At 37.3% G+C, this 22,237-nt stretch overlaps 1 protein-coding gene across 9 annotated transcripts in view; it reads right to left on the reverse strand.

Annotated features, from left to right (window-relative positions):
• Positions 1-22,237, reverse strand: part of WDR20 (WD repeat domain 20) — a 49,947-nt gene that overhangs the window by 26,422 nt on the left and 1,288 nt on the right. The gene's annotated exons all lie outside the window — the stretch shown is intronic.

Genomic DNA, 22,237 nt, shown 5'->3' on the forward strand with positions numbered 1-22,237 from the left:
TGGCTACAGTATGGATAAGCACATTCAAATATGAAGTTACCTACGGTGAAAGCACCAGTTATCAGTAACTCTGTTAAAAGCAGACATCTTTAAAGAGTTCAAAATCCCTTACTGCACAGGTGCAAAGAACATCAACTTACCTTCTATTTCTCTGCAAGACTAGGCAAAGGGCAACAAAGTAGGACAGGAATGTTAACACATTTGAACTACTGTAGGCCAGGGAGGTTAAGATAAATGGAAATAAGATTTTGAGCCCCTCTACACAAAAAAAAAACAAACAACCAAGCAACAAAACATCGCTTCTGCCTTCATTTGTCACAACCCAACAGAGGTCTCAACACAAATTGTTCTTTTAGAAATGTAAAGCATTCTAAATTTAACATGTTACTCATTTGGTAAAATTTACACCCATTCTGACACTACTTGAGTGGAAGACCAAAATGTCCAACTTGTGACAATGCTGTTCAAAGACCTGAGTCAGACCCAAAGTGTTCTAATGAATCCTCAGTGAAGTTCTCCAGAGCAAGACCTGATCACTTCTAAAAAGGTTTGTGAGCCTTGTGAGCCATCTCCAGAAGAAACCAGTCTGCTCACTGCTGGAGGCAGACTGGAATCACTCCAAGTCTCTCAAGCAGTCCTCAGCTGCAATAAAATCAAATCACTAAAGCTTTGGGGAAGTGACACACCACTAACTTTTCAAAAGGTGTTTGTTTCTACATATTTAACAAAAAAACCTTTTCTTTTATCTGCAGAAAAAAAACTGTCCTTTTCCTCCCTAAAAGCACTCCAATTCCTTAAAATCACACTTCAAAACGCTGCTTTACCATGATACAGAAAGAGCAGAAGAGATTTAACTTGTTCTTGAGCATCTAAACAATCACTCGGAAACCCATGCTGAAGAATGGCTGACAAATATTTCAGACTTTGTTTCAAAGTTCACTTTATTATGAGTGTCAGTTAATGACACAATCAATCAACATAAAAACTGAGACTTTGGCTTCAGCGCTATGCATTTGGCCACACCTAAATCTGTAAACAGGCTGATTAAACTCAAACAACTCTGAATATAGTCACTGTATCACACACTCCCAACAGACATGAACTGAATTAGATAGTCTATTTTGGTTTAAGTAATTAGTTGCCTTTTTTCTTTTTTCCTCTACCCTTTTTAATAGGAAGAAAGTGGGGGAAAGTGTGGTATCAGTATTACTGTCTCTTTTCAGAGGTTAGTATACAGAATTTTAGCTCAAGTGTACCTCAGCCTGCTAGATAAAAAACTCTCCAACAGAAACTCAATTCAGAATCTTGTATGTTCTGCACGCAATGCAGACACCTTCCTCTTCTTCCACCCTTATTCAGCTCTTTTTAAGGACATATGTAAGAAAGAGGTCTCACTGTGCAGCTTCAAGTTCAAAACAATGATCTCTCTGTGCTATTAATAAACCATGGGTGACAGGTCACATTTTTCTACTGGTTTCTTCCACACTGTATTAAAAAATAAGGCAAGTTTAACAAGTCATGGCATATATATACTTCACAAAAGCAGAGAATGATAGGGGTTAAAAGGGACCTCTGGGTATTACCTAGTCTAACCCTTCTGCTAATGTAGATAGGCCTGTATCAGGTTGCACACGAAGACATCCAGGTGGATTTTGAAAGTCTCCAGAAGACTCCATAACCTCTCTCCTCGGTAGCCTGGTCCAGTGCTCTATCAAAGTAAACTTTTTCCTTCAGTTCAAGTGAAACTTCCTGTATTCTCGTGTGTACCTATTGTGCCTTGCCCTATCACTGGGCACCACTGGAAAGAGATCAGCCTCGTCCTAATGATCTCCATCCTTCAGATATTTACATCCTGTCTCAGACTTCTCTTTTCCAGGCTAAAGAGCCCCAGGCCTTTCAGCCTTCCCTCTTAAGAGTGACGATCCAGTCCCCTAACCATCTTTGTAGGTTCAAATCTCTTCAGTGTTTCCCTGTCTCTTGAACTACAGAGGCAAAATCTGGACACAATACTTCAGGTGTGCCCTCATCAGGACAGAGCAGAAGGAAAGAACCTCCCTCAACCTGCTGGCCACACTCTTCTTAATGCACATCATAATACCATTGGTCTTTTTGGCCATAAAGGCACATTGCTGGCCCAAGGTGAACATGCTGTCCACCAGCACTCCCAGGTTCTTCTCTATGGAGCTGCTTTGCAACAGAATCATAGAATCAACCAGGTTAGAAGAAACCTCCAAGATCATCCAGTCCAACCTAACACCCAGCCCTATCCAGTCAACTAGACCATGGCACTAAGTGCCTCAGCCAGGCTTTTCTTGAACACCTCCAGGGACAGTGCCTCCACCACCTCCCTGGGCAGCCCATTCCAATGGCAAATCACTCTCTCTGGGAAGAATTTCCTCCTAACATCCAGCCTAGACCTCCCCCAGCACAACCTGAGACTGTGCCCCCTTGTTCTGTTGCTGAGTGCCTGGGAGAAGAGACCAACTCCCACCTGGCTACAACCTCCCTTCAGGTAGTTGCAGACAGCAATGAGGTCACCCCTGAGCCTCCTCTTCTCCAGGCTAAACACCCCCAGCTCCCTCAGCCTCTCCTCACAGGGTTTGTGTTCCAGGCCCTTCACCAGCTTTGTCGCCCTTCTCTGGACATGTTCCAGCACCTCAACATCTCTCTTGAATGGAGGAGCCCAGAACTGGACAGAGTACTCAAGGTGTGGCCTGACCAGTGCTGAGTACAGGGGAAGAATAACCTCCCTCGTCCTACTGGCCACACTGTTCCTGGTGCAGGCCAACTCCTAAGCTGTACTGATGCATGGGATTATTCCTGCCAGGTGCAGGACTTTGCACTTGCCCTTGTTGAACTTTATGAGGTACACTTTTGCCCAATTCTCTAGTCTGTCCACTGTTTCCCATAACAATCTCATACATAAGCTTAAGAAGTGTGGGTTAGATGCGCAGACAGCGAAGTGAATTGAAAACTAGCTAAACGACAGAGCACAGAGGGTTGTACAGGGTCTGATGGCAGGCCTGTGGCTAGTGGTGTTCCCCACAGGTCAGTGGGGTCCAGCCTTGTTCAACATATTCATCAAAAACCTAGATGAAGAAATAATGTACTCTCAGCAAGTTTGTTTATGATAAAACACTGGTAAGAGTGGCCAACATACCAGAAGGCTGTGCTGCAGTTCAGCAAGACCTGCATGTTCATAATCATGGACTGCAACACTGGACTACAAAGTCAAGACAGTCTGGTCCAATACCATTTCTTCAGCAGATGTATGTTCCAGAAGTAAGTTTCAGCAGTTAGATGTATTAATGGATTGTTGTCCATGCTAGATTCCTTTCAATAAGTAATTTAAATTGCAAATACAGAAATTTAGTAACTCTTTACAGGTCTTTTGTTGCATTGACTACTTCATGGAAATGCAAATATTTTCAGATCTTAAGACCAAAATTCTGTTCATTAGTTATTTAAATGACTAAAGTAACACATCTGATAGGTCAAATATGCAGAAATACCCAGAAGTTATGAATTTCATTCCCCTCTGATTTTATGAAATATATTGTCATTCCCAGAAAGAGACATTTATGCTTAACATTCCTTATATATACAGCACCTACATTACTCACTAAAATAAGCTGTCCAATACTGCCTAGTGTTTCCATGGATGTTTTCAGCTATCATGATTTTCACCATTTCTCTGAATCTTTGTAATAACTTTTTTTTGACCTCTATGAACATTGTTACATGGATGTACTGATTCTTATGATGCAAACCAATTCACTCCATTCTTGTTTCTAATTATTGTCTCCATTATATTTTTTACAATAAGGAAAAATTAGGATTTAAGTATTGATGAGTCAAGTCCTCTACAGCAATTCTATCATCTTTTTGTATAGTGGGTCCAAGCTGTTTCAAGTATTTTCCTTCAGCATGTGCACTGAAACTGCTCAGTCACTTAGCATAAAAGCATCTCCCAAGTTTCCTACAATTGCCTCTTGCCTTAACAGTCAGTAGAATTAATCCACCTTCAATTTCTGCTTTTCTCCTTGTCCCGATTTGAGATAAAACAGATCTGATTCTGTTCAGTAATTTTATTTTCCAGGTAGGTCTCTTATAAGTAAGTGCATTTTCCAAAATTAACAGCATATTTTCAGTGTCTGCTTCTTGCAGTGGTAACACTCAATGTTTACAGTTAGTACCAATGACTGGTATGCAGGACAAGGTCACTGCTAAATCTTGTGTACTGCATTGGGGGTTCAGAGTAACTTGCCAGAAGAAGCAGACAGTTCAAGTGACCCTCAACTGACCAAGAAGGCATTGCACTCCATATATGTCCTATTCAGTGTAAAGCTGAGGGATCATGAGGGCCAAGCTTGCTTCTTTCTCTTCCTCAATGGCCAGCATGCAAGGAGGACTATTCTGCCTTCAATCCTGATCCCCAAATCCCACTCCAAAATCCAGTTCCTGTCTGGCACCAAGTCAAGTCTGGAACTTCTGCCACAGATACGAGTGACAACTGTGACTACATGCCATCACAGGGGTTGGGGTCAATATTGGGTTTGTACATATTTAATTTTATGATTATTTTTATTAAAGTAGTTTTAGTGATTTTTTTTTTCCAATTAATAAGTCTCTCGTCCTTTATTCCCTTTCTCTTCCTCTTCAGGAAGAGAAAGGAATTAATGGAGAGCACTTATTCATTGAGTGGCTAGCCGAGCCCTAACACCTGACACACTTTCTTTTTTCTGAAGTTACAAATCTAACACAGAACTGTACATCACCTTATGTTAAACTCAATAGGATGAAAGCTATATAAAGTTTTATTCAAAGCAGCACATCATTCCTGTTGCCTCCAAATTCTTGCTTTCCTTTGAGTTAATGCTTCAAATGTTTTCAAGTTCTACCTTTGTTTTAATTATGAAGTATAAATCATTTCCAATGTTAGCAAAAAGCACAGATGAACCTGAATTCAGTGTAACAGCTGCTATCTGCAGCTCAACCTCTAAACTCAAAACTCAGAGCACCTGAACACCATTTCAGGCTTGGTCCAGCACCTCCAATGCTTTGTGTTCCAGTAATATAATTTTCTAGTTACCAAGTCTTCCTTCCCAAGACACCATGTGCTATAAAGGCAAATTAAATGTGGTTTCCCAATAACCTAAACTGCTTTCCCTTAGCCTCTGACTATCTAACATAATCTCCAATCCAGATTATGCAATGCATAAAGTAATGAGGTTGAGTCACATGTTAAGGATAGGTGCACACAAATTCTCAGCTATGACTCCAGCCCAAATCTTCAGGAAGTTTTCAGTAGTGTCTCTCAAGCCACAGATTGACCTTTCTATGTAACAGCTTCCATTCTATGAGACAAGATTCTGACAAAGATGCATGTAAATACATATACTAACTTACATTCAGAAAGAGAATAATAACTACAACGTGCCTGTGACCACACCTATGGAAAATTGTACAGCAAGTCACATGCAATACCAGATTTTGCTGCAATATACTGACAGAATTGCATTAAGAAACATGTTCACAGACCCTTCAAACAGGGAACCTATAAAATTGAAAATCACTCCATTAAAATACCTATATATATATATTTTACAGCTAGCAAGCTTTAAGACAAACAACTGTGGGAAAGTGAATTAAAATACTTGAGAATCTTTAACATATACAAATAATTTAAAATACAGATAATATACATAGTGGTGACATAAGGCCACAGTTTAGTGGTAGACTTGGCAGTGTTAGGCTAATGGTTGGACTCAGTCTCAAGGGTCTTTTCCAGCCCAAACAATTCTATGAACACAGACCATTAAATATAAAGAAATCATAAATGTATGATTTAGCATATATGTAGTCATTAACACAGGCAAGTCAATACATGTAAAGAGAGACTATCCTGGTCACATCTGCTAAACAAGATATGGCACACTGAAAATATGTCAGCCTTGATTACAGCACTTAAGTAATATATTTGTCTCCAAGAGGTTATTCTATTCATTCAATGCCCTTACAGTTAGAGGGCAAGTCAAAGAATCACAGAAACATCCAGGTTGGAAGAGACCCTCAGATCACCAAGTTCAACCTCTAAATCTACTCTACAAGATTCACCTTAAACCATATCCCTAAGCACCACACCTAAACAACCCTTAAACACATCCAGGGCTGGTGAATCAACCATCTCCCTCAACAAAGAATGTCACTCTTCTCTGCTTCTGCATATTGCCTACTTTGTGTAAAAACCCTGTACTGACAATTAAGATTAAAAATCATATTTTATCAGGCAAAATAGTGTTCTTTGGAAAACAGACTCAAGTTATAAAAAACTGAAATAAAGACTTCAGAGAGCAAATGCAGTTTACAAGTTTTCTTTTGTGTATCTTATTTTCCAAAGTTTGGCATGAATTTCCTACTGTGTTTGCCATGGTAACCAAGCAGCCTGAGCTAGCCACTAATTGAAATTCTTTTTAACTGTTTAGTGTTGCATATTGATCCAGATATGTTAACATACTAACAGTGAAAAGAGCAACTCTCACACTGAAGGAATCACCTTACTAATTATGACACACCTCAAAGGATTTTTGCTGTTGTTCAGGATAGGCAGGTAATGGAGAAACTTCATTGCCAAAGATGTGCATAAGTAGCTACAAAATAAGGAGAATGCACTCAGATATCAGGAATAAGGCATATTCACAATATGATAAGGAGCCACACTAGAACAGCAGAGTCTCTGCTTGACACTGTCTCCTCTCCTGCAAATCACAACTTTGCATTCACGGCAGAAAGGAAAATTTGTTTCAACAGTGCATTTAAATGATGTGTTTTACCATGCATTAAAGCTTGTGCCCTGGTGGGAAAATACTCTGTTCTGGTGAAGAGACGCCAGGTAACTGACTACTTAACCTGAAGTTCTAGGATTAACATTAGCAGGGCAAAGTCAAGAAAGAGTTGCTAGTTTCTCTGTTTCCACTTCAAGGAAAGATCTTTCTTCAAATATTTATCTCACATGAAGGAACAAGTAAACATCTGTTTTAACAACACAGAATCTTTCCTAATTCCCAGAAAACATACCAAATATCTCAGTATTTTAAAATAAAGTGTGTATATACATATATATAAAATGAAAACCTGAAACATGATCCTGCATGATGAAAGATTTAAAAAAAAAAAGGAAGACTGGCTGGTCACCTCTTACAATAAATTAATGCTTCTACTATTATATGAGGCTACTATTCAAGAAAATATCATCCTTTACTCTGCTCATGGTTAAAGACAGGACAAAATAATTCTGACCTTCAATGCCCACTATGTAAAATGCTGACTTACAATGTGGGAAATCATCTCCACGAATACCTAAAACACAATATTACCTCCCCTGAAATTTCTCTACAAAACTACTGAGACACTGTTACTATAAAACATAGCATGATCTTTCCATGATATCTACAAAGTCAGCTGTACTTCCACTCTTTGACTGGACTTCACTTTATCCAGCTCATCAGTATCTTTTACCTCATTTCCTCTCCTGGACCTAAAAGCCAGTAAGGCAGCTTCACTCGTATCACAGATAGATGGATTGGTATCACTATAAATACATTTTCCTCATTCCATTCATCTGGCTCAGCTCTAAGAAGCTTCTGGATCAAATGCTCTGCCTCTTCTTAAAAACCTATTCTGTACTTCCCATAGAGTCTAATGACCCATCACACCACAGTATTGTCCTTACACAATTTAACTATCAGCAGCAGTTTTGAGCAGGGCTGGTCAAAGAGCAGGATACTTCTGAATTCACAGTAAATTTTGCATAACTGGGATTCACAGGAGATATGGCAATGTCTCTCATAGATCTAGGGAAGTTTTGTATTCTTTAGTCTCTTCCTTCCAGAGCTTTAAGAAATAGTAATGTCTCTGCTCAGATAATTAAAAATCATGCTCTTTTTTTCTCCAGTTTTATATTACATATAATCTTTTCCCTAGTAGCAGGAGTTTAAATTCATGTTCATCAACACAAGCAATCAGCATGTCATACTATCACACAGTATCACAGTATCACCAAGGTTGGAAGAGACCTCACAGATCAAGTCCAACAGACTTGATACAACAGAGCCCAAGGCTAGACCATATTAAAGCCATCTTTCAATGCCTTGTACAACAGCACTGAAAACATTTTCTTGCTTCTAAAGGTAAACTTCAAATGTCTATAGGTAGACTTAAAATGTCTTTGAATTGCATTTGTACCCTAGTGTCTTCAACAGGTGTATCACAAGCTGGCTCAGCTTGTAATCAGCATTACACTCTGGTTATCTTTTCACTTTTCTGCCAGAATCAAGAATTCCCTATGTATTTTTTCAATGCATTTTCATTTCAGTTACTGTTCTGATATCTGTTTATTATTCCTTATAAAATGGATTTTATTCTGATAATTTTAACAAGATATACATGCTCTTCTTTGTCCCATCACCAATTAAAATAGTTTCCAACATCAGCCCTAGAAGACCTTAATTTGAAACTCTCTTATCAGCAGTTGTTACAATTTTTGTAACCAGCAAAATATGTAAAATTCTAAAGAACTAGGTATTTTAATGTCCTCTCCAGTTGAGAACAGAATGAGTTTCAAGTTCTAGAACTCCCTTGTTTAAAATATAAAATATTTTAACCACTATAAAATTGCCAGCTCATACAAGGACGGGAACTTAAGTAACAATTTTCCCTTATTATCAAAACATCACACTGGAAAAGCCAAGCACTTGAACTCCAAATAAAGCTAATTCTATACATTCATGTTTTCCCAACTCAGAAAGACAATATTTTAAGAAAAAAACAAAAGCACACAAACCCAAAAAAAACTACAAATTCAAAACCCCCTAACACTATCTACAAGACTGGAATTTCAAAAGCATCTCAAAGCAGTTGAGAATTGCCAAGTTTTGGGGGTGGGAGCTGGTTGGTTGGTTTGAATTTTGTTGTTGCTTGTGGAAGAGGGTGGGGCTTTTTTGTTACTGTTGGTTTTGTTTGGTTTGGGTTTTGTTTTGCCTTTTTGTTGTGGTGGAGTGGGGAATGTGTTGAGTATCACTCCTGAATGTTTTTCTCTACCTAAATACAATCAAGGATAAACCTTAAGAAAATAACTGCCTGTCGCTGGAGTCACAGGCAAAGAGTTTTTAGCAGAAGTTTTCACTGCTAGGAGTACAATGGATCAAAAAGCAACTGATTTTAGAATAGTAGAGAGAATACCAAATATTCAGACACATCAAAGTTCATGCTGCAATACCACTTACAGAGTGTCACATACTGCATTGCCTTCAGTAGAGATTGGAATGCAAGCAATCACACATTTTAGTCTCTTCACTTTTGAGTACTTCATATACTTATGTACTTCATAATTCAGTTCTGCAAGGTTCACTTAAGATTTATGCTGAGTAAACTGGAACTACTTTCTCAGTAGCTGAAATCTATTAACTCATAACAAATTCATAACCCTAAATTAAAAAAAGTAATACTTACCTTTCTGATTTGCTTCTTGCTCCTTATCCTCTAGTGGATCCTTTATTTTCCTCCTACTCCTGCAGTCTAGTCACATTGTTGCCTACACTTATAATCAGTCCTTTCTTCTCTATTTTTAATGCTGAATAAACCATGATTCAGATGATTTGAACAAAGACACATACTTCCAGATACACTAGATGCAAGAAATTAAAATAATGAAAATAGGTACATAAATATCAAATGTATTACAAGTAAAAACACACATCCTGGTACAATTTAGCAACTGTTCTTATTCAGTTTACAGGTTCAGCTGGGATACTTGTTTAACAGTCATGAAGTTGCTTTCATTGGGAAACTGTTCTGTTGGGGTGCACGTAAAAGCAGTTTGCTTACTCTAATGTAAATAGTGTCACTTGTAATAGGTACAATTTTCTAATCAGTTTTGCTTACAGAGCTGAGCCAGTTTAAACAAACTGGAAACATTGCATGACTTAATTGTGTCATCTTTGAGTTGTTCAGCTCATTCTTGTGCACACACACAAAAAGTTACTTGACCTGTTGGACTAGTGTTCTAGTAAGTCACACCTTCGAAGTCATTGCTTTCACTTTAGCTTTGAATCTTATCATTTTCTTCTCTAAAACACTGGTATGGCTTTGTTACAATATCAGAAAAAAAAATATCATTAACACTACATGCACAACAGCATCCTTGGAGGCTGACACTATATACAGCAAAACTGCTTCTGTTTTCTTCTTTCAAGTGACCAGACATCCAAAGTATCTTTAAAATATATAATGCAAAATTGAAATTCCTTATTGAAAGACTAAGGCTGCTGTAGCTTTGTCACTGAAGTTGTTAAAATTTCATCTCTTCTAGCAAGATCAAAATACAGCAACACTCAGAAGTTGGCTTTACAAGTGTGGTTTGCAGCAAAAACTTACACTAATCTTTTCCAAATTTAACAATGAAGCTTGAAGTGGAACAATCCTAAGGCAATTTACAAGTATTGAATTAACTGAAATATACAGACTTGAAACAAAACAAAGAACAAATAAACAAAAGCCTGACTGGTTAAGGGAATCAGCATTAGGACTAAACTGAATTGATTTACCTGACAGATTTGTCAACAGACAGAAGCGAAGTGTGACTTCACACTGCATAGCGACACATCCAGCATATTATACTATGTATTATACTAAGTAACACATAGGCAAACAGTAACAGGTTGAGTTCCCACCCGTCTGCCGCCCTGGCATTTCTGTTTTAAAGCTTTCCCAATTCCCTTTCAGGACATGAGAATAATTTTTTTTTTCCCTCTAGGAAGGCAAGGGGGAGAAGGCAGCAGCAGAAGAGCTCCTCAGGATTATCTGTTGCTATAACAAAACAATATTTTCATCCAACAGTGTAAATTCACTGCTTGTAAGAAAAAACTATCTCTTTCAGAAACACAGTCTGAATAATTGTACCTCACATTGCTCTGTCACTATAGAAACTTAATTCACTGTAGTAGTTGACTGTTAATCCATATTTTTTTCATGTCAAAGCTCGGTAAAAGTCAAATACAGCAAATGTATGTCCAGTAAGTCAGAATTCCTTTTTTTCCTGGCTACTATTGGATTTTGCAAGCCAGACAGGAATACTGAACATTTTTGATACAATGTTTTTATTAAGCCACTAACTGCACCACATTGCAGCATGTTAACAAAGTATTACTAGAACAAAGCCCTAATTATTTCTGTACTAAAAATAAGATGCAAATTACTATTATTCTGAGAGCCTCAGAACAGTTCTACAGAAGTTCTGTGAATAAATTATTAACCTAATATATAACCTGTCTTTTAAACCAAAGCAAGGCCCGTAAGTTTATGCTTTTTGTGGTCACAACAGATCAAATAACATATTTTTTCTTAACTCTCATCCTCAAGCTGGTAATTTGCAATGCATTTTTCTTCTAGGGTTGAAGACGCTTCATGGCAACCAAACCCAACAAGGCAAAATGTTACAGAACAAGAATGGGATCACAGGCTACCAGAAAACAATTACCAAGGGTCAAATCCTTAACACAGCTATGCTGTAGTGAACTCAGATTTCCCAGAATCACATAGGTACAATTCTCAGTTATCACCTCATCTGCAAACCAGAACTCTGCTTCAGAAGGTTTAGACCAAAAAGCAGTGTGTTCCAAATTTCAGCACTGGCTTTCTCAATAATCTTAAAGCAAGCAAAGTATTAGATACTTATAAGCAACAGTAAGTGCTGATAGTTATACTGGCACAGATATTATGCGGAAAAACATACAAACAAAAAGACAAAGCTACCTTTTGCCTTTTACTAATCACTTTCTTGGAAAATTATCATTAAAAGGCTAAAAGTTTTTAATGTACCAAACAGCCACACCATGCTGTTTTTTAACTCAGGCTGATTTTTATCTCAAGAGTAGGAGGAAACAATCAGACTATCATAGCCTACTGATCTTGAAGAAGGTAGTGCTGGCCACTGAGTAACTGCCACACCTCCAGTGTTTGGCTAAAGGTCCTAGCAGAAACCTATATATGAGGGCACAGAACTAAACACAGTTTGGCTACTGACAGAACACAGCCCAGAAACGAAATCATCCCACTGATATAGTCATACTAGTACTATACATGCTACATATTTCTGCTGCCCAAAACAATCACACCTTTAACCAGAACTGATACCAACAGACTGTTCAAACCTAAATTCTCCCTTATACCAGCATGCACTGCCAGCTCCATAGTTGCAAGACAGCAACTAATCTGCTGGTACAAATGAAGAAAGGGTTCCCAAATGGCTGACAAAAAAAGCACAGGAAAACATTTCCTCTAGAATGAAATCTCTCTAAGTTTAGAGACTGTACTTCTCCAAGCACTCATCTCACCAGCATTCCTCTTTGTCTGTGTCTCTTTTATACAAGTAAAGCCTCTATCAATTTAGGACTAACAAAAAACAATACATAAATCAAACAGATTAAAGCCAGTCCAATACACTTTTTTTCCCGAAGAGGTTATCTGTTGCTCAGAGGGAATAAGATACTTGCATGCTGCTACAGTGCAACATAGAGTTGGCACAGCTAAGAAAGCTGCTTCTAAACTGCTGCAGTAACTTAACCAACAACGAGCACTTTGTTACTCTAACAATGAGGAAAAGCATGAATCATCTTGAGCATCACTAAAGGGAGTTTCATCCGGGCATCTATTTGAGTTACTGAGAACGGTTGTTTACCCCATCTCTCCAATTTACAAGTGGTAAAGTGTGCTTAACCATCCCTGTTCAGTTCAGTGCATTTACAGACACAGAGGCTGCATTTTAACTTAAATGCAGAACTACACTTTGAACAGCCATTTCACTGGCACAAAGTCCATTTTGCCAACATTGTTAGAAGGACAGAAAATTCACCCAGAACAGTGTCTTAAAACCACAGTTTTACTACTGAAGGTGAAAAAGGCAGGCCAGATACCCCCCATATGTTAAAACAGTGCAAAGAACTGGACAGTCACCCTTACAGGGAAAGATCTCAAGTTCACATTCTGAAGTAACAGCAAGATTTTGCTAGAAGTCACCTGTGACATAGTTAATGCAATGAAACAACAGTAAGTCCTTAGTCAAACCTGGCATCCTTCTTTTTATAAGCTCCACTCTGTATTTCTACCAAAAAAAGGAAAGGGGAAAAAAAAACAACTAAAAAAACCCACCCACCCCACATCTGTATCAATAAATCACAGGCATACTTTTAAAGAAAAAGTTGGTTATTTACAAGCATTATGTGAAAGAAATACCACATTCCACAGCATATATGGTATCAAACTTCAGGAGTGGTTACTGCCTAACCATGGAACTATTCCCATTATAAATTGTTTTTTGAAGGTAGATCCTCTTGATACCCTAAATGTAAACCTGTAGCTACTGAAAAGTACCACATTCTCTCATAAAAAAAAAAAAAATTAAAAAATTAGTTCTAGAAATATCTTCATTTAAAAAGAGGCTCTGAAAAAAATAAATTCAACTTTGCCTTCTAGATCTCATTAGGAAAAAAAAGGTGGAAAAGTTATTTTTAGAGGTACTATCTGCCACTGAAACCATTAAATTACGCAAATCCAACCACCAAAACTATAATTTAAATCTTATATTTTTTTAAAAGAAAACATTGCATAACTATTTTTCTGTAATTCTGAGAACAGCAAATAATAGAAAACCAGAAGAATGACAACAGAACAAGAAAAAACACTTTAGAATAACTTCTGCCAAATTTCACCACAATAGCTTGAAACTTGTATCAGGATCATGCTCCAATATCCAGGTCAAATCTGAGGAAAACATGAACAACTTTTGTAGAAGTCTTAAATAGAAGAGCTGTGACCAAAAAAAAATAAAATCCTTAGAAATAAACTGCCCAGTTAAAATATAACAAGAATATGACTTGTAGGATTACATATTTGTTAAGGTTACATTTTTAAGTCAGAAAGAAAATACATTTCTATTGCTCAGATTTAACAGGTAATCCTTGTGACTATGCAGGATAACATGTCCTTAAGACATCATTCCAAGTTTATTTCACCAGATACAGGGATTTTAAACAGATTACTTCGAAAATAGATTGACATAATTTCATTCTCCTGGGTCACTGCTCCCACTTTCTTTAGACAAAAGTGAGCACTAAAGCCATAAACTTGAGTGCTCTCAAAGTTTTATGTGGTATCACTTTTCTGACACAATGTATGCAAACTTCCTGTAGGAATTGGCTTTTTCCTCATCCCTAGGAGACTTAAGATAATCACAGAATCATAGAATCCACCATGTTGGAAGAGACCTCCAAGATCATCCAGTCCAACCAATCACCCAGCCCTAGCCAGTCAACTAGACCATGGCTCTAAGTGCCTTATCCAGTCTATTCTTGAACACCTCCAGGGACAGCGACTCCTCCACCTCCCCGGGCAGCATGAAGTTTGTTCATAACTTTCAATATTTACTCCCTATTCTACGGCATTTTTTAGTTCAAGTTCTTGCTTAGACTAGCATTTAGTCTAAATATACGTCACATTTGCTATGGGTACAAAAATAGGGCATTATTAAGCCAATAACTGCTTACCACAGCCACCTTCCAATCCGCTAGTTTAATAAATAAATAAATATTGTTAAGCTTTGACTATTACTGCCACATGAGAGCCTTACGATTAACTCATGAAATTAGAGATGGCTTGCAGCAAGTAAACCAGAACTGGAATCAATTTGCAGAAAGTATCTATTAGAGACGTATCATTCCATTATGAAGAGCTTTACTGAATAATGCAAGAGAAAAATCCCAACACAAATTACAACACTACCACTGGAAAGATTTCAACTGTAGCAGCCGGTGGTCCTGCCCACAAAGACTACAGGGTTATGTCTAGTCTACCAATGTCTGCTAATCAGAAGCCATAACAAGCAAATGTAACTGATTTGAAGTTTCAGGGGTGAAGAAATCAAAGGGATGTAAATGCTAAAAGATGGATTAGATATACGTTTGGACTTTCAAGTGGGGTGAGGCGAGGAAGGAAAAATACTTGATTTCTAAGAAGGACACAACAGTATTATTGCCTTAACTTAGATTTCGGCACATTTAATGCTACTGGTTAGTATCCTTAAGCTTTCTAAGAGGACAAGGGCATTACTGGCACCATTTTCAAATAGTAACTTGTCCAAGAGGGTCAACTCACAGTCATGACAGCTGGGCAACAAGTGGCCTTTGGATACACATCCTTCAATGCAAAGTGTTTCAGATGCTTCTTTTTAGCCAGAGTACTACAATAATACTTCAAACTCAGGCACTAAATTTGATTCTAGAATGTCAAACTACAATTATGGCTTGCAGTCCTCTCAAAGATGGGTATAGAAAATGTTTAGTTAGAATCTGAGGCATCTTCAATCTACTCTTTAACTAATAAACTAACTGTTTATCAGTTTTGCAGACTGTCAGACGTCAAAGCATAATGCTTACTCCTCATAATTGAAGCACACAGTCCAGTACTCATAAATATTCTGACAATGCTGGTCCACAAAAGTTACCACACAAAAGTGTTGTTACAAGTGACCACTATTTGCATCTGTGAAACATGATGCCTAAAATTTTGTCATTCTGAAAAAAAACCAAGTGCTACAAATAATTTCAATTTCCAAAACTGAATTCATGTAGTTACAAGACCACTACAAATACACTTCAATAAAAAACAAAATTATACTTGCAGTGGCAAAACCAGACCAACCATAACAAAAATCAGTGCTTCTAAAACTGCATGCCAATTTCAAGGTATGGCCAGTGTAGTCTGGTATTGACTCTCAAGCTTGCCAAACAAACAGGCAGCTATAGATAAATACACTATTATCTTGAAGAGCAATCCTTCACGGGACATATTGCACTAGTTTTCTGAAGTTGAAGTAGTTGTGATATAGCCATGAAGCACAGAATAGAAGCAGAACAGACTAATGACACTATTTACAACTCAGAAGCATCCTCCAGATAATAACAATCTTGCAAGCTCTGTCAAGTGCATGTATTTCCTTTTCTACAGCAAGAAACATTTAACAGTGTAACTGTGTCACTATAAAGCAGCCTTTTAGTCTTTCCACTTAGTCGAGTCAGTCCTAGTTTGTCTATAAAAGTCTCACAACAAACATTTAAATCTACCTCTATTCTTGCAATCTACATTTGCTCTTCATTTAGTTCAGAAGTATCACTGAAAGAAAGGGGTTACCAAAAATTCCCATCCTTCAAAAAACTCCACAGAAACATTTTTGAACATATCTTGTCAATTCTTAGGACAGCCCAGCTAGAACTGAAAAAGAAAACATCTGAAAGCATCATAAAAACTTGGAGGTAGTATGTTCACCCATCAAACACAAAAAAACTTCCTAGAGACTTTCAAATACCTTCACATGCATAGATCAGCTGATTTAGTGACAACACCTCCACAGGACTGGCGAGTCCAGACTCAATAACTAAATTAAGTAATTTCTTTGGCGGGGGGGGGGGGGGGGGGGGGGGCGGAATTTACAACACCTTCTGGAAGAGGAACAAAATATATTTCCAGAGTGTGACATCCAGCACATCTGAGAAACACGGATTATGCACATTCCTCCAGCACAGAGAGTATCTTCCCAGGTGGAGGCTGGCAGGGGATAGCTTTGAGAAAGTTCTGTTGTCTCTCTGCCCTCTCATTCACAATAAGAGTGATGTTTGATTCTGGTATAAGTAAACAGTGTAATTAAGATACTTATATATTTAATACAAATATATTTAAATGCTTTAAAATACTTTGTAGTAGAATTCAACAGTCTTAGTAAACCTTTTTTAGTATCAATACCACTGTAACAAATTTCACTGTAAGCACCTAGAAAAGAGGGGAAAAGCGCACAAGGTAAGCTTCTCAAAAGCAAGCACCATATTAATCTGCCTACTGAAAAAGTAACTAAAGAAAAATATCAGCAGCAAATACAATAGGTAGTTTTCAAGTTCTATGAGACACTTTTGTTAAATGGATGACAATATACATCAAATTTGTGTATGACATCAGGATTGAAACCACTTTTTGCAGTACAAAGCACAGAGTTGGAAATAAAAACAATAATAAACACAGATCAATGAAAATGCTATGTGGCATTTATATATGACAACACAACAACAAAAATCATGCACAGATAAAAATGTAGCAAAGCACCAATATGATGAGAAACAAGTCAAGTGAGTCAACACTAAGCACAATTCAAAAATGTCAACATTACTCAACATACTGGCAAGAGTATCAGAAGACAGAAGCAGCAGGCAACAATTCTCCCTCACTCTGCAGTGAAGTCATGATGGAAATACTATACATAGTTTAGGTACAAAGCTGGTGCAAGCTAACAGAAGCTAATATAGACAGCAAACATTTGGAAATTGTGTTCAAGAAGAAAGGCTAAAAAGAAATGAGTTTACCTACCTTAGGAAAAATGAGAGGACAAATTAAACAAGTTTTCAAATATGTAAAAGCCAAAAGCAATAGTCAACTGCTGTCTATGTCCACAGTAAATAACAGCATTCAGCTGGGATATTTTTTTTGCCTTGAAGAAAAAGATTTGTTAGATACTAGGGGGAGAAGGAAATTAAGCCCCAAAAGTAACTACTTTGGGAGGTTATGGAATTCTTGTTACTGCAAGTTTAAGCAGTGATCACAAAAATGATGGCATACTTTGTTCTGCTTCAGAGCAAGTGTATCTTCAAAGATCCTTATAAATATAACCATTTTTATAGCTCATATATGGTATTAAAATGCATGATTTTTTTGGAGGCCTGACATAGCTAAGTGATCTATAAATACTCAGTAAGAGATACTTTCACCTTCCCACCACATCTTGAGAAAATGTGCTGGTTTTCTCCACAAATTCCAGCTGCCAACCCAGAATTGTCTTACACTACTTTTCCCAGACCAACGTATTAAGCACAATGATAAATGTCCTCTATTATTGTGATGTTGCGAGAAGATCCTAGATGAACAGCCTATAGAATGGAAGTCACCAGCAAGAATAACACTTCTCATCTAGACAATAAAGATGCTAGTATCAAGCCAGACATAAAAAAATTCAGAGAACCGCCAAGAAAGGAATTTTATATGGCATCAGTATTTTTACTGATAACCAGGAACTGACAGTATGCTAACTTTTATTAAAAGTTCAGAGATGAGATTATTTTCATCTTATTAAAATATAATTACTTCTAAGTCACCTGCTCAATGTCAGATTTTTGCCCTCCATGCCTCCACCAATCTGAGTTTATCACCTACATATCCTTTTACTCCAACACCATTACAACACAACGTAATATTCTACAGTTAGTAACTGCTGCTTTAGGTAGTTGCAGGAAAAAGTAGAACTAAAGAAAAAGCCTCCCTTCATGAAAAAGAGGTTCCAAAAAATAAATCAAACAGTGATAGGAAAGGTCTGTCACATGCCAGAATTTAAATACAATGCAAAATGCATAACATAACGTAGTAAGCTAAACTACACACTCAAATTTCATGACTTCTCAAAGACACATAAATGCTAGGACTGTGCACATGCAACACTGTTGCTAGTATGTACCTGCATATGACTGCAGCGACAGTTGCAGACTAACGTGTCCATCAACCTTTACAATACACAGAGAACACCACATTAATTATCATACACACCATTTCTTAAAGGAAAATGCACTAGCTTCCTAGCAGAAGGGGAAATAGGTTCGATAGTTTATGTCAGCAGCAATCTGGAAAGCCTTGTTTTGTCAGTCATTCCCAAGGCAAGGAAGATGAGCTAAAGCACTCCCTTTCCAGCCTAATGAATCACCTTATAAATCATTTTGCAAAGCTAGCCACAAAACATATTTAAGCACATTGAGACTGTCTCATAAGCAACAACCAAGTAACAGCCCTCACTCCTGATTTGGGGATGAAGGAAAATGCAACTCATCCAAGGCATCAATGAACCATAGTCTGAGTGCTAATCTTTGCATTACTAACTTCTAATCCTACTCACTGAAGAAGCAAATGCCTAAAATAGTAGGAAAAGCTTTCCTTAACACCTATAACTCTCTCAATCAAAATTATCAATTCCCTAAGAACACATCACTCTGAATCTGAAGTAAAGACTTCATTCAGGAGTGACTTCATAAGGCGGTGGATCTTGAGAGCCCAGGCCACTGAAGGGCTTTGTTCGTTCCTTAACCCCTTCTTTGCTCTGTGTCTGCTAATACCCAACCCCAAGGAGACAGCTCAACTGATCACACCAAGAGAAAAATCTTCCCAGAAAAATAGAAAGTACTCCTGGTTTAGCACACTAAACTAGCTCAGAGGCCAAGCACTGCCAAAGACTCTGAAGAGATAGAAGAGCACTGCCGATAAGATACTATACCACTAGATCATCATTTTCAGCTGTCACTAGATCACTTGAGTTAGTGAAAATATACTATTTAACAAGACATCACTGTGCACATCTAACTTTAAAGTCAAAGTTAAGGAAAGGGAAAGCCCACTAACAGTGCAGTTGACAATAATGAAGTGCAGCAACCACAACTAACTCCATCACAACTTAATTTTTCCTTATTAAACTACAGGTTCACTTCTTTTTGTCAACGGATCCAAATCAGAAAGCAGTTGCTTCCTAGAAGCCAGTATTGCCCTCTTAACAAAGAAAGCTGTGTAAATTTCATTCTAAAACAACTACGCACTGGTTCATAACTGATACACTTTCTATGGCATGGAAAATATAGAAACATGGTAACATTTTATGGAAATGATAAAGTTTAGTGGTATCATTGAAACAAAAAAGAAGCAGTAAAATCTCAGCTTCCTTTTTAAACAGTCAAAGAATAAAGTTAAGAAAAAACATATTTTTTTTAGCTTCAAAAGGTCCTACAGACATCTTGAAATACTGTTCAAAACTCTTCTCTTCCTCTCTCTACCACACTATTATCATTGTTGGTACTCAGATCTCCAAACCACTGTCCTGAACAGTATACATAATTTTTCAGTCAAGTTTCTTGGAAAAGGGATCAAGATTAAAGAAACATCCCTGGCAGTGTTTTTTTTTCTTCACGTAAGTTAAATATCCTAAACAGAGCACATACATTAGCAGTCTACCTAAAAAGATAAGTTAAGAACTAAATGTAGCAGATGCAATATTTTTTAAGAGAAAATAAAAGAAGAAAACTTGACATCACTGATTTCAAGAAACACCCTCTTAAGTGGTATCTTGGACTCAATACTACATCATTTATTCTTAAGCGTCATTCATGGCTTAAGTGTGACACTTACTTGATGTGTACTTATCTACAATGGATTACTGGTGCAAGAATCATCTCAGTATCTAACACAGTTACTTAAAATCATTTCTCTCATTTTAGAAAAAATACAGCATTTTCTTATCAAGAAAAGAAGCAGACCTTTAAAAAAGACAAAACCTAGCTACCTGATACACATGCAGAGTACAGCTTCACTAAATTCAATTCATACTCAAATATTCTGATTTAGCCAAAATGAAAATTATAAAGTGATTATAAATGATACTTACATAATTATGAACTAACATTTTAAACTGAAGTTACTAACATCTGTATTATGCAGCAGATGACAAATAGGTTGGTCTTCTACACAGAAAATCCCTCTAACCCTCCTGCCCCCAAGAACAGGAAGGCTTGCGGAGTTTGATAGTTTGTCCAGTTTAAGGCAGAATTACATACTGCCAATTCAGTTAGAAATAGTAATCTCCCTTTTTAGGGGAACCACAATACTTAACTTTTGATTCTGAAAAACTCAAATAATCTATTGAAAAACTGTTATTTAGGTCAGTTTTGTACATAGACAAAATAATTACTTCCAACCAAAATAAATTCCACTAAGCAAGTACTATGAGACGGACCATGTGTCTCATTTAAAGCATTTACCTTTAGCATGTTTTAATCTATTTTAGCTTTCTCTAGGTTCTCTTTACTAAAGTTAAATTATTACACATATATAGTGTATTTTAAGTTGTTATCAATGTAAAAGGCCTCTTCTCCCAGGCAACCAGCAATAGAACAAGGGGACACAGTCTCAAGTTGTGCCAGGGTAGGTATAGGCTGGATATTAGGAAGAAGTTCTTCCCAGAGAGAGTGATTTGCCATTGGAATGGGCTGCCCAGGGAGGTGGTGGAGGCACCGTCCCTGGGAGTCTTCAAGAAAAGACTGGATGAGGCACTTAGTGCCATGGTCTAGTTGATTGGTTAGGGCTGGGTGATAGGTTGGACTAGATGATCTTGGAGGTGTCTTCCAACCTGGTTGATTCTATGTGTATGTTTTACACTGCTCAGAGAAAAAGTCTTTAGCACCTTAACAGATACGTCTCAAAACTCACAAGTAAATTTGACTAATATTTCTTTGGTCATTGTGTATCACAATAGCAGCTTTTAGCATCTTAAAAACATATACATTAAATGGTCAGTTCAAATAACTTTTTTTAATTTGCAAAAGTTGTTATGTTCCCTGTTTTCAATGAACTTCCAGACTTTACATTTTTATTTTTCAGAAGTGTGGCAAGAGATGATTAAGATAACTTGCAAGAATCACATGTATCATTGCTACACTACGTAAGGGCCTGCTTTGTAATCTAAATGAGAGAACTCTGCAGTTACTTTGTATGGAAAAAAAGGAACATAAGATATCAGAACCCACACATGGCAATGTTTTAGTATATAGATTTTCAGAGATATTGCCATCCACAATATCTTGTAAATAGTAAAGACAGCAACTGTTTATAACTAGCAAAATACCGTATAATACAAAACACTCATCAAATGGTTAAGGAAACTCTTGTCTAAGTTACTATTTAAAATGTCACCAGATTACTAAAATTCATTAATAAGTGAAATTAAAATAATACACACGTTTCCATGGAATTATATAGGACATACTGCATCTGTTAAGACAGTCACAGATAGCCACACAGGCTCTATTCTCCAGTTGGTGTTTACATTTCATGCAGAGAAGGAATACTATGGGCGCTAGCTTAGGACACAGTAGATTCAGGTGTAATTCATTGCTCATCTACAAGCTTCCTGCACCGCCTTGCGTACGCCACTAGTTCTCTGTGCTTTCACCCCCATGATGAATGGTGGGCTAAGAGCAGATTGCAAGTTATTCACACTATGGCAGTCAAGTCCCAAGTATGTAATATAAAGAACATCCACTTTTTGAAACATAAA

Source organism: Pogoniulus pusillus, chromosome 1 (assembly GCF_015220805.1).
Source record: "Pogoniulus pusillus isolate bPogPus1 chromosome 1, bPogPus1.pri, whole genome shotgun sequence".
NCBI classification, from domain to species: Eukaryota; Metazoa; Chordata; class Aves; order Piciformes; family Lybiidae; genus Pogoniulus; species Pogoniulus pusillus.